Source organism: Cryptotermes secundus, unplaced genomic scaffold, assembly GCF_002891405.2.
Source record: "Cryptotermes secundus unplaced genomic scaffold, Csec_1.0 scaffold203, whole genome shotgun sequence".
NCBI lineage: Eukaryota > Metazoa > Arthropoda > Insecta > Blattodea > Kalotermitidae > Cryptotermes > Cryptotermes secundus.
In genome coordinates this window covers 198,375-209,112 of record NW_019734312.1, presented here as the reverse complement: position 1 = coordinate 209,112, position 10,738 = coordinate 198,375, and the positions used below count along the sequence as shown (strand labels likewise).

At 41.7% G+C, this 10,738-nt stretch overlaps 1 protein-coding gene across 2 annotated transcripts in view; it reads left to right on the top strand.

Annotated features, from left to right (window-relative positions):
• The first annotated feature begins 2,346 nt into the window (after positions 1 to 2,346).
• Positions 2,347 to 10,738, top strand: part of LOC111868486 (asparagine synthetase [glutamine-hydrolyzing]) — a 197,989-nt gene continuing 189,597 nt past the window's right edge. For both annotated transcript variants that reach the window (XM_023859168.2, XM_023859162.2), the window contains exon 1: positions 2,347 to 2,500. The gene's annotated coding sequence lies outside the window, so the exon portion shown is untranslated. The remainder of the gene's footprint in view (positions 2,501 to 10,738) is intronic.

Here is a 10,738-nt window from a genome sequence, read left to right as displayed (position 1 = left end):
AAGAAGAAATAAAAATCCTTTCCCCCCCTGGAAACGAGCTTAGTTCATCAGACTCATAACTGAGCTGTAAGAATATAACTTGACAGTTGGTAGCAGTGTATAAGAGAGAAGACTATGTGCATTTTAATGCTAGAGGGGTGGGACTAAGTCCCTTATATTGCGGCCATTTCTGGCCTATTGTAGCAGCCCCAGATGATAGGTGAGGGTGATTGTGGAGGAACTGGTGGAATGAAGATTGGCAGGGGAAACTGAAGTACTCAGAGAAAACCTGCCCCAGCGCCACTTTGTCCACCACAAATCCCACTTGACCAGACCCGGGATCATACCCGGGCCTCTGTGGTGGGAAGCCAGCAACTAACTGCTTGAGCTATGGCTCAGCCCATTTTAACAGTTACTCTCCCATCATTTCTGCAGCTGGCTTAACTCAGCCAAGCCTGCCAGTTTTATTATTACAGTAGTAGTTGCCAGTATTTTGCAGTAAATAAATGAATATCATGGACATATGTCCAAGAAGCTGCAAAATATAGCCACGTGCACCATTTAGTGATGGAAGAAACCTCTAACTAACTAAACTCTAACTAAAGTTTTGTAGAGAAATTTACTGGTTCCCTTTTGTCTTTACTAAATGCACATCTGTTCAGAAGCAGCACGCGGTAGCATAGTTGGTTGAGGCACTATGCTACAAGCCGGAAGGTTGCGGGTTCAAATCCCGATGAGGTCATAGGATTTTTTTCAATTGACCTAATCCTTTCAGCTGCACTATGGCCCTGGGGTCGACTCAGCCTCTAACAGAAACGAGTACCAGGAATATTCTTGGAACATTCTTGGGGGTAAAGGGTGGCCGGTGCGTAGGGCTGACAACCTTGTTGCCAACTAAGAGCCGATTGCCTAGAAAATGTGAGAACCTCAACATCTCACAACCCTATGGGCCTCCACAGCCTGTTACAGGGATACAATTACTTTTTTTTTTTACTTTACATCTGTTCAGATGTTGCATGATATATTTGGGCCCTCAATATTTTGAAGCAGATGGGAGTGAATTGTTTTCCTATTCAAATAACAGCTTGGTTAATTCAGACAGCTGTACAGTTTATTCTGATATGGCATGATGCAGCTTCTGTTGACCCTCATGGGCTATTTTCTCATGAAACCTTTGAATATCTAAGACAATGTTCATTTCCAGTTTATTATATACAGTTTGAATATATGTGGATAGAACATGAAAATGTGTCCTTTGATTTAATAAAGACAAATACAATTAATTTTATATGCTTTTATTTCTGTACTTCATACAGTGTAACATTCAAAGCACAGTGGTTACTGCATGTACAACATATTTTAACAGCAAAATAATCTGTGTTTTGCCCATAGTGTATTTATGTGTCTTCTGTGATTCTCAGAATAGGTGGAGATTATCTCCATAAACAGCATTAACCATCTTTTATTTGCAGTAGAGAAAGTCCATGTTTTTTGAGATAGGAACTGAATTTTTAAATGTTTTTAGATACAGTTCATGTTCAGCTGTGAGCGAGTACATTCATTTCAAGAAAGTGAAAAATAATTTTGTCCTGATTTGAGGCTTGTGTTAATGAAGGAACGTCACATGTATATCTGTCTCTTCTTACCAAAATGTGCCTCCCCTCCGATTTCTCTAAAATGTGTGCTGCTTCAGTTAGCTGGTCATCCAGGAGTATTGCAAGATGGTGACTGGGTTTTGCCCAAAAGGCTTTATCTGGAATATATAAGAATGATTTGCATCATTTACATGATCCTTCTGTATAAGTATTGTGAATTAGTTTAAAACACTGTAGGATAATTTAAAAAGTGTTCATAATTGGGAATGAAATAGTGCCCATAAATTTAAAGAAAGTAGTTATTTTACCCTTCCATCCACATGGTACACCATCATACATATCAGTTCCATGCCACTGGGCCTACCTATTACATTTATCATCTGTATTACCCAGTGAAGAGGAGAAAGAGTGGGTCCCAAGGTTGTCATGGAATTGATGAACAAAACAAAATTTAAACCCCTTCTTGGGAGCCACTCTTGGTTTTTTAAATCAAATATGTTGGAAATTAGGTAGATAAAACATGGGTCAGACAATGCTTGTTGCCTGGAATACCATAACTATTTTCAGTACAATATGTCGGTAATCCAAGTTATACGAAGAAGGGTAAAAGAAAACTGGTTCATGCAGCAATTTCAATGCCTTTTCTGGCCATACTCAACAGATGACCACGCTCTCTTTTCGACAGCTACTGCCATCTGAGCGACACGACTGGAAATTAGTTGCATATACCCACATACGCCATAGACGTGGGAGATGGTAATCACGGAGTACTAAGATAATCCCGGACAATACTGTTGGCAGTTCTGGATAGTCCATTGTGAAAACGCGGGAGTTTGATTTCGTGCGTATGGAAGCAATATTGTGCGGTAATTTGTGAAAAGTTGCTCTTGGAACCAGTTTTCTTTACAAGTGAGCGCTCCTGTAAGGTATGTAATATAGTTGTACTTCTTAGAGCACTTTTTGATGTTGTATCTGAATTAACGCTTCTGATGTTTTTCGTTATTCATTATTAGCTCTGTCGAATATATGATCATATTTAATTTCGCATTTATACAATTAACAAACATGCATGTATGCGTAACATACTTTATTCTTGTATAGAAGTTTTGGACAGGTTATGTGTTACATGTCCTACGATAATCATGGTCTCAAACTTTATTTGTTTAAGTTTCACTCAACAGATGGCTCAAACGTCTTAGTGGCAGACCTGTTAGCCATAAAAGTTTCTAGAAATGTCAATGGTGAATGTTGGCAGTTCTGGAACCTCTATTCTGTAAACTTGGTTTATTTTATTTTATGTGCGTGCGTGCATGCGTGCATACACGCACATGATATAATCTCAAGGCGTTTTACTAACAAATATTATGTTTCTGGAGATTATCCATCGTCCTGTCTTTATTCAAAAACATCATCCTCTTTTTTTTTTTTTCAAAACGTTTCGGAGATTGGATTCTGTCTCCGTCTACAGGTAAAGCCTACTCAGTTGGGACCAGTCAATAGAGCTAGTCCCTATCTCCGGACCTAACAGTCAACTGTATATTCCGATTTTCGTTAAAATCGGACCTGAAAATCTGCTCTCATCTCTTGAGTAAAATTCCTGAAATATTTGCAGGAGCGAAAAATTTTTCGACCAAAGTTACAGAAACACTTGCCATATTTTATACCCGTTATATTTTTCCATAACTGTTCCAGTTCTCGAGGTAATTAAACAAGAACTGTTACGCTATGCGAAAAATTCATAACTAGGCCTATATTCCGACAATCAGCATGCATATAATCATTGATGCTGACGCTCCCCTAACCACACACATAACAACAATCGGCAGTGGATCTTCGAACACACTTGCAAATTACCGAATTATTCTCGACAATAATTAAACGAAGGGTCCTCTCAACTGAATTTATAGATCTACAAGTAAAGGCATTCCCTGAAGACATAGCTCCACGATTCTTAACCTCCTCACTAGATGAAGCTGAGTGGCCAGCTTCACTATGCGGCCGCTCTAACCCCGAATAAACACCCACGGTTCCCATTGTGTAGGAGACTGGGTGGTCCCCAGAACCGGTCTAGACGCAAGTCTCTGTCTCCCACCAGTAATCGAACCCAAGTTCCTCGGCCGTCCAACCTGTATTCCTGTTGCTATACCGCCTGAGTTATCCCGGCTCACTATATCTGCGCTTACGTATATGAGTTTAATTATATTTTAATTAAAATTAATTTTACATGCTAGCACCTCGTAAATACTTCCTCGAACCTATCTGAATAAATACTGGTACCTGAAATATTTTAATTTATCCCCATAAATATTTGAACATGGATTGGAGCATGTCATTTATAATTCTTTCTACCGAAAGCGCCCCTTAAGTGTGGACTGTGTGCTTTTACAATCTTGTTTTACGTCTTGACGTCATTAAAATATAACCGTCACAAGCTACGGATTATAAGGCAATCCGTAAAAGGTGTTATCTATGAGGTATGAACAAAAAGGAAACAAAAAAAAAAAACTTAGTGATTTTAGTCCGCAGTCGAACTATAGCGACCGAGCGACCGCCTCTTGTCGGAGACGTTAGCGCCAACTTTAGTGGATAGAAAGTGTCGCGTGGTCAGCGCAACGAATCCCCACGGCCGTTAATTTCGGTTTTCTAGACCGGAGCCGCTATTTCCTTGAAATAGCTCCTCAGTTATCCTCACGAAGCTGAGTGGACCCCTTTCGAGACCCACCACTTCTCAGAAAATCTGGTAGCGCCGGTAATCGAACCCGGACCTCTGGATCTGTAGCCAGAAACTCTGACCATTAGACCACAGAGGAACTGAATTTTTAATTTATCATGTGGATTAACTTCAGGCTAATGTGGTACAGCCTGCAGAAGTTGGAATCTACTCCCAACATAAGCCAAACAGTTTACAGATGGGCACAAAAGAAGTCCGACAAAAATACGAGTTCAAGGCACACCTCGGATTGCTTTTTAAGTGCAGTAGTGACGTCCACATTTGAAACAATAAACAAGCGTTTAGTAAGCGAAGTCTCTGTTTTATATTTAAGTGTACATCTGTGTTCCACGCTCTTTTTACTTAAACACAGGGTACAATACGGGGTTGTCTTTCGAACTTTATTTAAATTCGAACTTCCTCAGTGTGTTTACACATTCTTACAGTTTCCTTTATCACATTAGTATTCAACCTGAGATTCGCGGAACCAGGCAGAATAACCCTTTCTATAGGGTAAAATTTCACTTATTCACAAATACCAACAGCGAGTCTTAAAACCGGGCCTCTTTTTCTTCAGAATATGGTTGCTATAAAGACTGTTGCCTGTGTTTCATTCTTCCTTCAGTATGGCATATACTAGCCAGCTGGAAAGGTTCGTCTATAATGTCGCAGGCTTATATTCGAGAGAACTATCTCACTGGAGGAAGGCCGCGCCATAGCTCAAGCGGTTAGTCGCTGGCTTCCCACCGCTGCGGCCCGGTTTCGATCCCAGGTCTGCTCAAGTGGGATTTATGGTGGACAAAGTGGCGCTGGGGCTGGTTTTCTCCGAGTACTTCGGTTTCCCCTACCAATCTTCATTCCACCAAATTCTCCATCATCATAATCACCCGGAGCAGGTACAACAGGACAATCAGTTGCTGCCGTGCCGAGTGGACCCAGTTGGACTCCACCCCCCCACTAAGCGAATTAAAAAAATAACTCACTGGAGGATTTTTTTTTTCAAAGAGCGAACAAATCCTATGCCTTTTATGGAACTCGAACATTCATTAATCTGTTCGTAAGAGTCCTTCGCTGGTTCCTATTCTGAGCACAAAGAAATCAGTCCACATCCTCCCACACTGTTTCTTATAAATATGGTACATATATTTCTCTCTGGTAATCATCGAATGCCGGTCACGGTAGCCGAGCGGTCTAAGGCATGCACTGTCTTCGCTCGCTCGGAAGCCGGGATCGTGGGTTCGGATCTGTTTCCTGTGAGGTACGAACTGAATTCTTATATATTATTCTTATACACTGCCGGTCACGGTAGCCGAGCTGTCTAAGGCATGCACTGTCTTCGCTCGCTCGAAAGCCGAGATCGTGGGTTCGAATCCCACTCAGGGCATGGATGTTTGTGCGCGTTTTTCTGTTTGTGTACAGGTAGAGGCCTTGCGACGAGCTGATCACCCGCCCAAGGAGTCCTACCATATGTCTAAGTTCTAGAAAAACCGAAGTGAACGGAGAAGTTCATGGAGGTAGGCCTAGGCCCACTGGGGCTGTAGCGCCAAGGGGAAAAAAAATCATCGAATGCTTAGTACATTATCTGTTGTGAAGGGCAGCGGAATCTCAAATTCTTCTGTTTACCTCAGTAAAAACAGATCGACTTTCCGAAACCTGGCCACATTTAGGCCTATTAATACGAAATTACTAGACGCTGTGACGGAAATAGTCATTCGTGTCGTAATTCTTAAAGCAGTTTTAGTTACATTGCTGGATATGTTTAGATTACTGCCAAGTTATGGTCACGACAGTAAAAAACAGTAGGAAATATTTTTGTTTAATAAATAAAACGGGTTATGCCTCTTCAGGCTGCCGCTTATTTCGCCTCTGCTCCCGCTGCGGCCCTAAATCTTCTCTTCTTTACAAGATGGCACCTCATGTATCAGTTGGAATAGAACACGTAAACCTGGACCGCACATATTTAATTGACTGAATGAAAGGGGGCTTTATTTGATTTAGAAAAGTGTCTCTGGAACACAGCATTGAAATTTATTTAGCTTGAGAGGAAATGTATTTTGGATTTTATTTACTGATGATTTATTTAACGACGCCGTCAATAGCTCAGACTGAATGGCGTCAAGTCGTAGAGTGATTAGTGAATAATGAATTGGAATGCATATCGAAGAAAGTGCTCGTGAATGAATTTTATATTGTAATCCAGTGTTTTCCAGGAGGGACTAAGGAAACACTCGAAAAGTCTCAGTCAGGATAGCCGATATGCTAGACTGAGACCTGAAACCGGGATCTCGCGAGTACAAAGTAGGAATCTAACACTCATCCACGGAAATCAATTTGGTGTTTTGAAAAAAACTATGAATAGCACGTTATATTCCGCTAGGCTCAGCTTTCATCTGTTTTATTTAGTTTAAATAAACGGTATTATTAAGAGTACGATCTTCTGAGTTGTAACGCCATGTAGTGTAGAGAGAGCGTGACGTTTCGGAGGGACATACTGCTTCTGTGTTCAGGGTAGGAGAGTAAGCCAGATGATAAATCATCAGAAGCAGACAAGCAGCTGAGCCACTCTTCGACCCTTAAGATATAAGCTGTCTGTCCTTCCTAAACGTCGGGCTGTCTCCGAACTACACCCAGAAGACCTTACTATTCATAGTCAGCCCTGTGAGAACAGAAATATGAAAACAGACTGAACTATTATTTCATGCTTTGTGCTTTTAGACTTCAATTCTTTTCGTTAGGTGCTTCAGGACTATTTAGGTCTATTCATATTGGTGTCAAAAGTACACAATTCCACCCCCCACCCCCACTCGGGATAAAAGGGACGACCCTAACTGTTTGTCTGTTGTCGGAGACATTGCACGTTGATGATCGTGGTCTGTTTTTTTCATCTAGGCCTAATGACGACATATAAAATATAGGCAGGTTTACCAACTTAACAATAATACTGGTGGAAATTTTACTGCAATTCTAAGAACGTGCAGACTGTAGACGCAATTTTGAAGGGAGCCTCGTGGTGGGTCCGACTTTGAAACACTGACATTGAATAAACATGAAATCGTAAAAATGTTAACAGACGTCATTGGTGTCGAAATGATGGAGTAAACCAGCGCTCTAGAACCTTCTTTAGTTTTATGTTATGAAAAACTCGGCCATTAAAAGAAGACAGGAGCCCCATGAGGGCTGCCATTTTGTTGGTTCATTCGACAGTTGTGCCTAGACTCATGTCAAATATTTTACTTAGGTGGAGCTTTTTTAAAAAAATCTCATTTTTAAATTATAGAGCCTGGTGGTTACTATGATCAAGTCAAGGAGGATTAGGTTGGCAGGGAATGTAGCACGAATAGGGAGAAGAGGAATGCATATATGATATTGGTGGGAGAGCCAGAAGGAAAGAGACCATTGGGAAGACTAAGGCGTAGGTGGGCGGACCATATTAAAATGGATCTTAGAGAGATAGAATAGGATGGTTTGGACTGGATTGATCTGGCTCGGGATAGGGACCAGTGGATGGCTCTTGTGAACACGGTAATGAACTTTCGAGTTCCATAAAATGCTGGGAAATACTTGAGTAGCTACAGATTTAGCTTCTCCTCAAGAAGGGCTCAGCTCCATGAGTAAGTAAGTAAGTGGTTGCTATATGTACCGCCCTTTTAAACATAAAACAAATCTGAATTTTGCCAATTTCCTTAAACGGCGTTAATCGATTTATTTTTGTAATGGAGAAGCAGTGTTGTTTACTGTGTAACAGAACTCCTCCTTTCATATTATTTAGATGAACCTCATGCTTTAAAATATTAACAGGATTGCATGCTATGGAACAGCTTATTCCTTGATACATATTATTTCTTGAACCGCTGATAGTTATATATCTGGTAAAGATGTGGAAGATATGTTTTGCGGACTGCTGACTCGTTACAGTGCTCACAAAGACCCACAATTTGGCCATACCTCAAACAAGCTCAATTCAGATTCAGTAGAATCTTAGGATTACCGTCATCTGAGATGTCACGCCATATAATTCATTTGATGGTTAGACTAATCGTTTTGTTCCCCGGAGATGGAGACAGCAAGTGCCTCCGAAACGTTGATAACTTTCTGCCTCGTTTGTGAAGGTTTTATTTCAAACCCTTCTCTAATTCGAAGTGATTCATTATCGTTATTGCTCTGTAAAAGAATAAATAAATATTTTGTAGATGTTCGATTACTACTATTTCGGTTAGTCTTGTAAGGCCGCGCCATACCTCAAGCGGTTAGTCGCTGGCTTCCCACCGCGGCGGTCCGGGTTCGATCCTGGGTCTGGTAAAGTGGGATTTGTGGTGGACAGAGTGGCGCTGGGGCAGATTTTCTCCGAGTATTTCGGTTTCCCCTGCCAATCTTCATTCCACCAATTGCTCCACAGGCCAGAAGTGGCCACAGTACAAGGGACTTAGTCCCATCCTACTAGAATTAAAAAAAAATTGTATTTTAAGGGCATTATGGAAATTCTGTATTAGTGGGATTATGAAATCAAGGAGGCTGAGATGGGCGAGGTATATACATATATACGTATCATAAATGGCAGATATGAGATAGAAAGCCTGAAGAGGAGATACCACTTCGAAGATCTATGCATAGATGTGAGGATAATGTTAAAATGGATCTTAGATTGAGAGAGTGTCGATTGGATTGACGTGACTCAAAACAGGACCGGCGGTGGGCTCCTGTGCACACGGTAATGAAGTCTAGAATTCTCGTCGTGTTCGAGTGGGCAGGACACTTGTCTCACATTCGTGGGGTCCTGAAGTCAAATCGGTGTTCGGAGACCCGCTATAATGACAGCGATCTCTTGTTATCTTACTCAGTCGCTTCAGAAAATACCGGAATAGGACTCAAATTAGACCACGATCGCTTACTTCCGCTTTCTTACCAATTTAGTTACGGTAAAATAAAAATAGTTTACATTTTACCTGGACCGCCTCTGTGGTTTAGTGGTCAGAGTTCCTGGCTACAAATCCAGAGGTCCGGGTTCGATTCCCTGCTCTACCAGATTTTCTGAGAAGTAGTTGGTCTGGAACGGGGTCCACTCAGCCTCGTGAGGATAATTGAGGAGCTATTTCAAGGAAATAGAGGCTCCGGTCTAGAAAACCGAAATTAATGGCCGTGGGGATTCGTTGCGCTGACCACGCGACACCCTCTATTGACACTAACTTCTCCGACAAGAGGCGGTCGCTCGGTCGGTATAGTTCGCTTGCGAACTTAAAGCCACGGAGTTTTTTATTTGTTTGTTTGTTTGTTTGTTACATTTTACTTGAAAACGCGCATGCATTTCTGCGGAATCTCATATTTCTTAAATATTTATCGGAGCGAAAAATGTTTCGTACAAAATTTGTGGAGAAAAATAAAACACACTTTCTGTGTCACCCCTATACTTTTTCCGTAAATTTTGCTGTTTTCGAGATAATTAAATATAACAGATCTAATGTTCTAGAAGTGTGACAGTTGCGCATAGATTTCCGTGTTATGTTTCTTGTCATGCTAGATATTTCAGTGAAACCGAAATGTTCGCGCGCTGCTCTAAATCCCCCTTAAATACGATTATGATTCCTACTTGATATGTTCTGGAGCTGATAGTCCTGTAGATCCGCCACTGGGTACACCTTTCGGTTCCTACCTCTCCTCCCAGTGCCGGCGAGATGTCCTTATGAGGCCCTGTCAAAGGAAGTCCGCGAAATTTTTGGTTGCCTCATCCATCACAGTTTCCCTTGTCAATGCAGCAAGAATTATACCGCGGAGGGGTCAGGGGGCAGCTCATTACGGAGACTTAATGAGACTTCCCAGCTTCATTGCTGAGGGCCTGCTGTATCCGTGGGATTTGGTGGAATGAATGCAACAGTGCGCTACAGACAAAGTATGCGGGCTTATTAATTCCGTTAGGAGAACTGAGGCGGCCCAAATGGAATAGATTTAACCTAGATGACTGTCATTCGAAGTGCAATGATAAACAACTTATGATATAAAATTAACACGTTGAAAATCCCATGAAGTGACTAAGGATAAGTGAAGGCCGCGCCATTGCTCAAGCGGTTAGTCGCTGGCTTCCTACCGCGGCGGCCCGGGTTCGATCCCCTGGTCTGGTCAAGTGGGATTTGTGGTGGACAAAGTGGCGCTGGGGCGTGTTTTCTCCCAGTACTTCGGTTTCCCCTGGCAATCTTCATTCCACCAAATTCTCCATCATAATCACCCGGAGCAGGTACAATAGGTCAATCAATGGCCGCCGTGCCGAGTGGACCCAGTTGGACTCCACCCCCCACTAAGCGAATTTTAATTTTAATGATAAATGACATGGTAATTATGACTCGAGTTTTGACGAAACAGTCCATATCTGAAGAGGCTGAGGAAAACAGGCAGTCTTCTGTCCAAAATTCGAAATGTGACCCTCTTGAATATGAAGTAACCACTACATCTCAGCTTTAGGTCT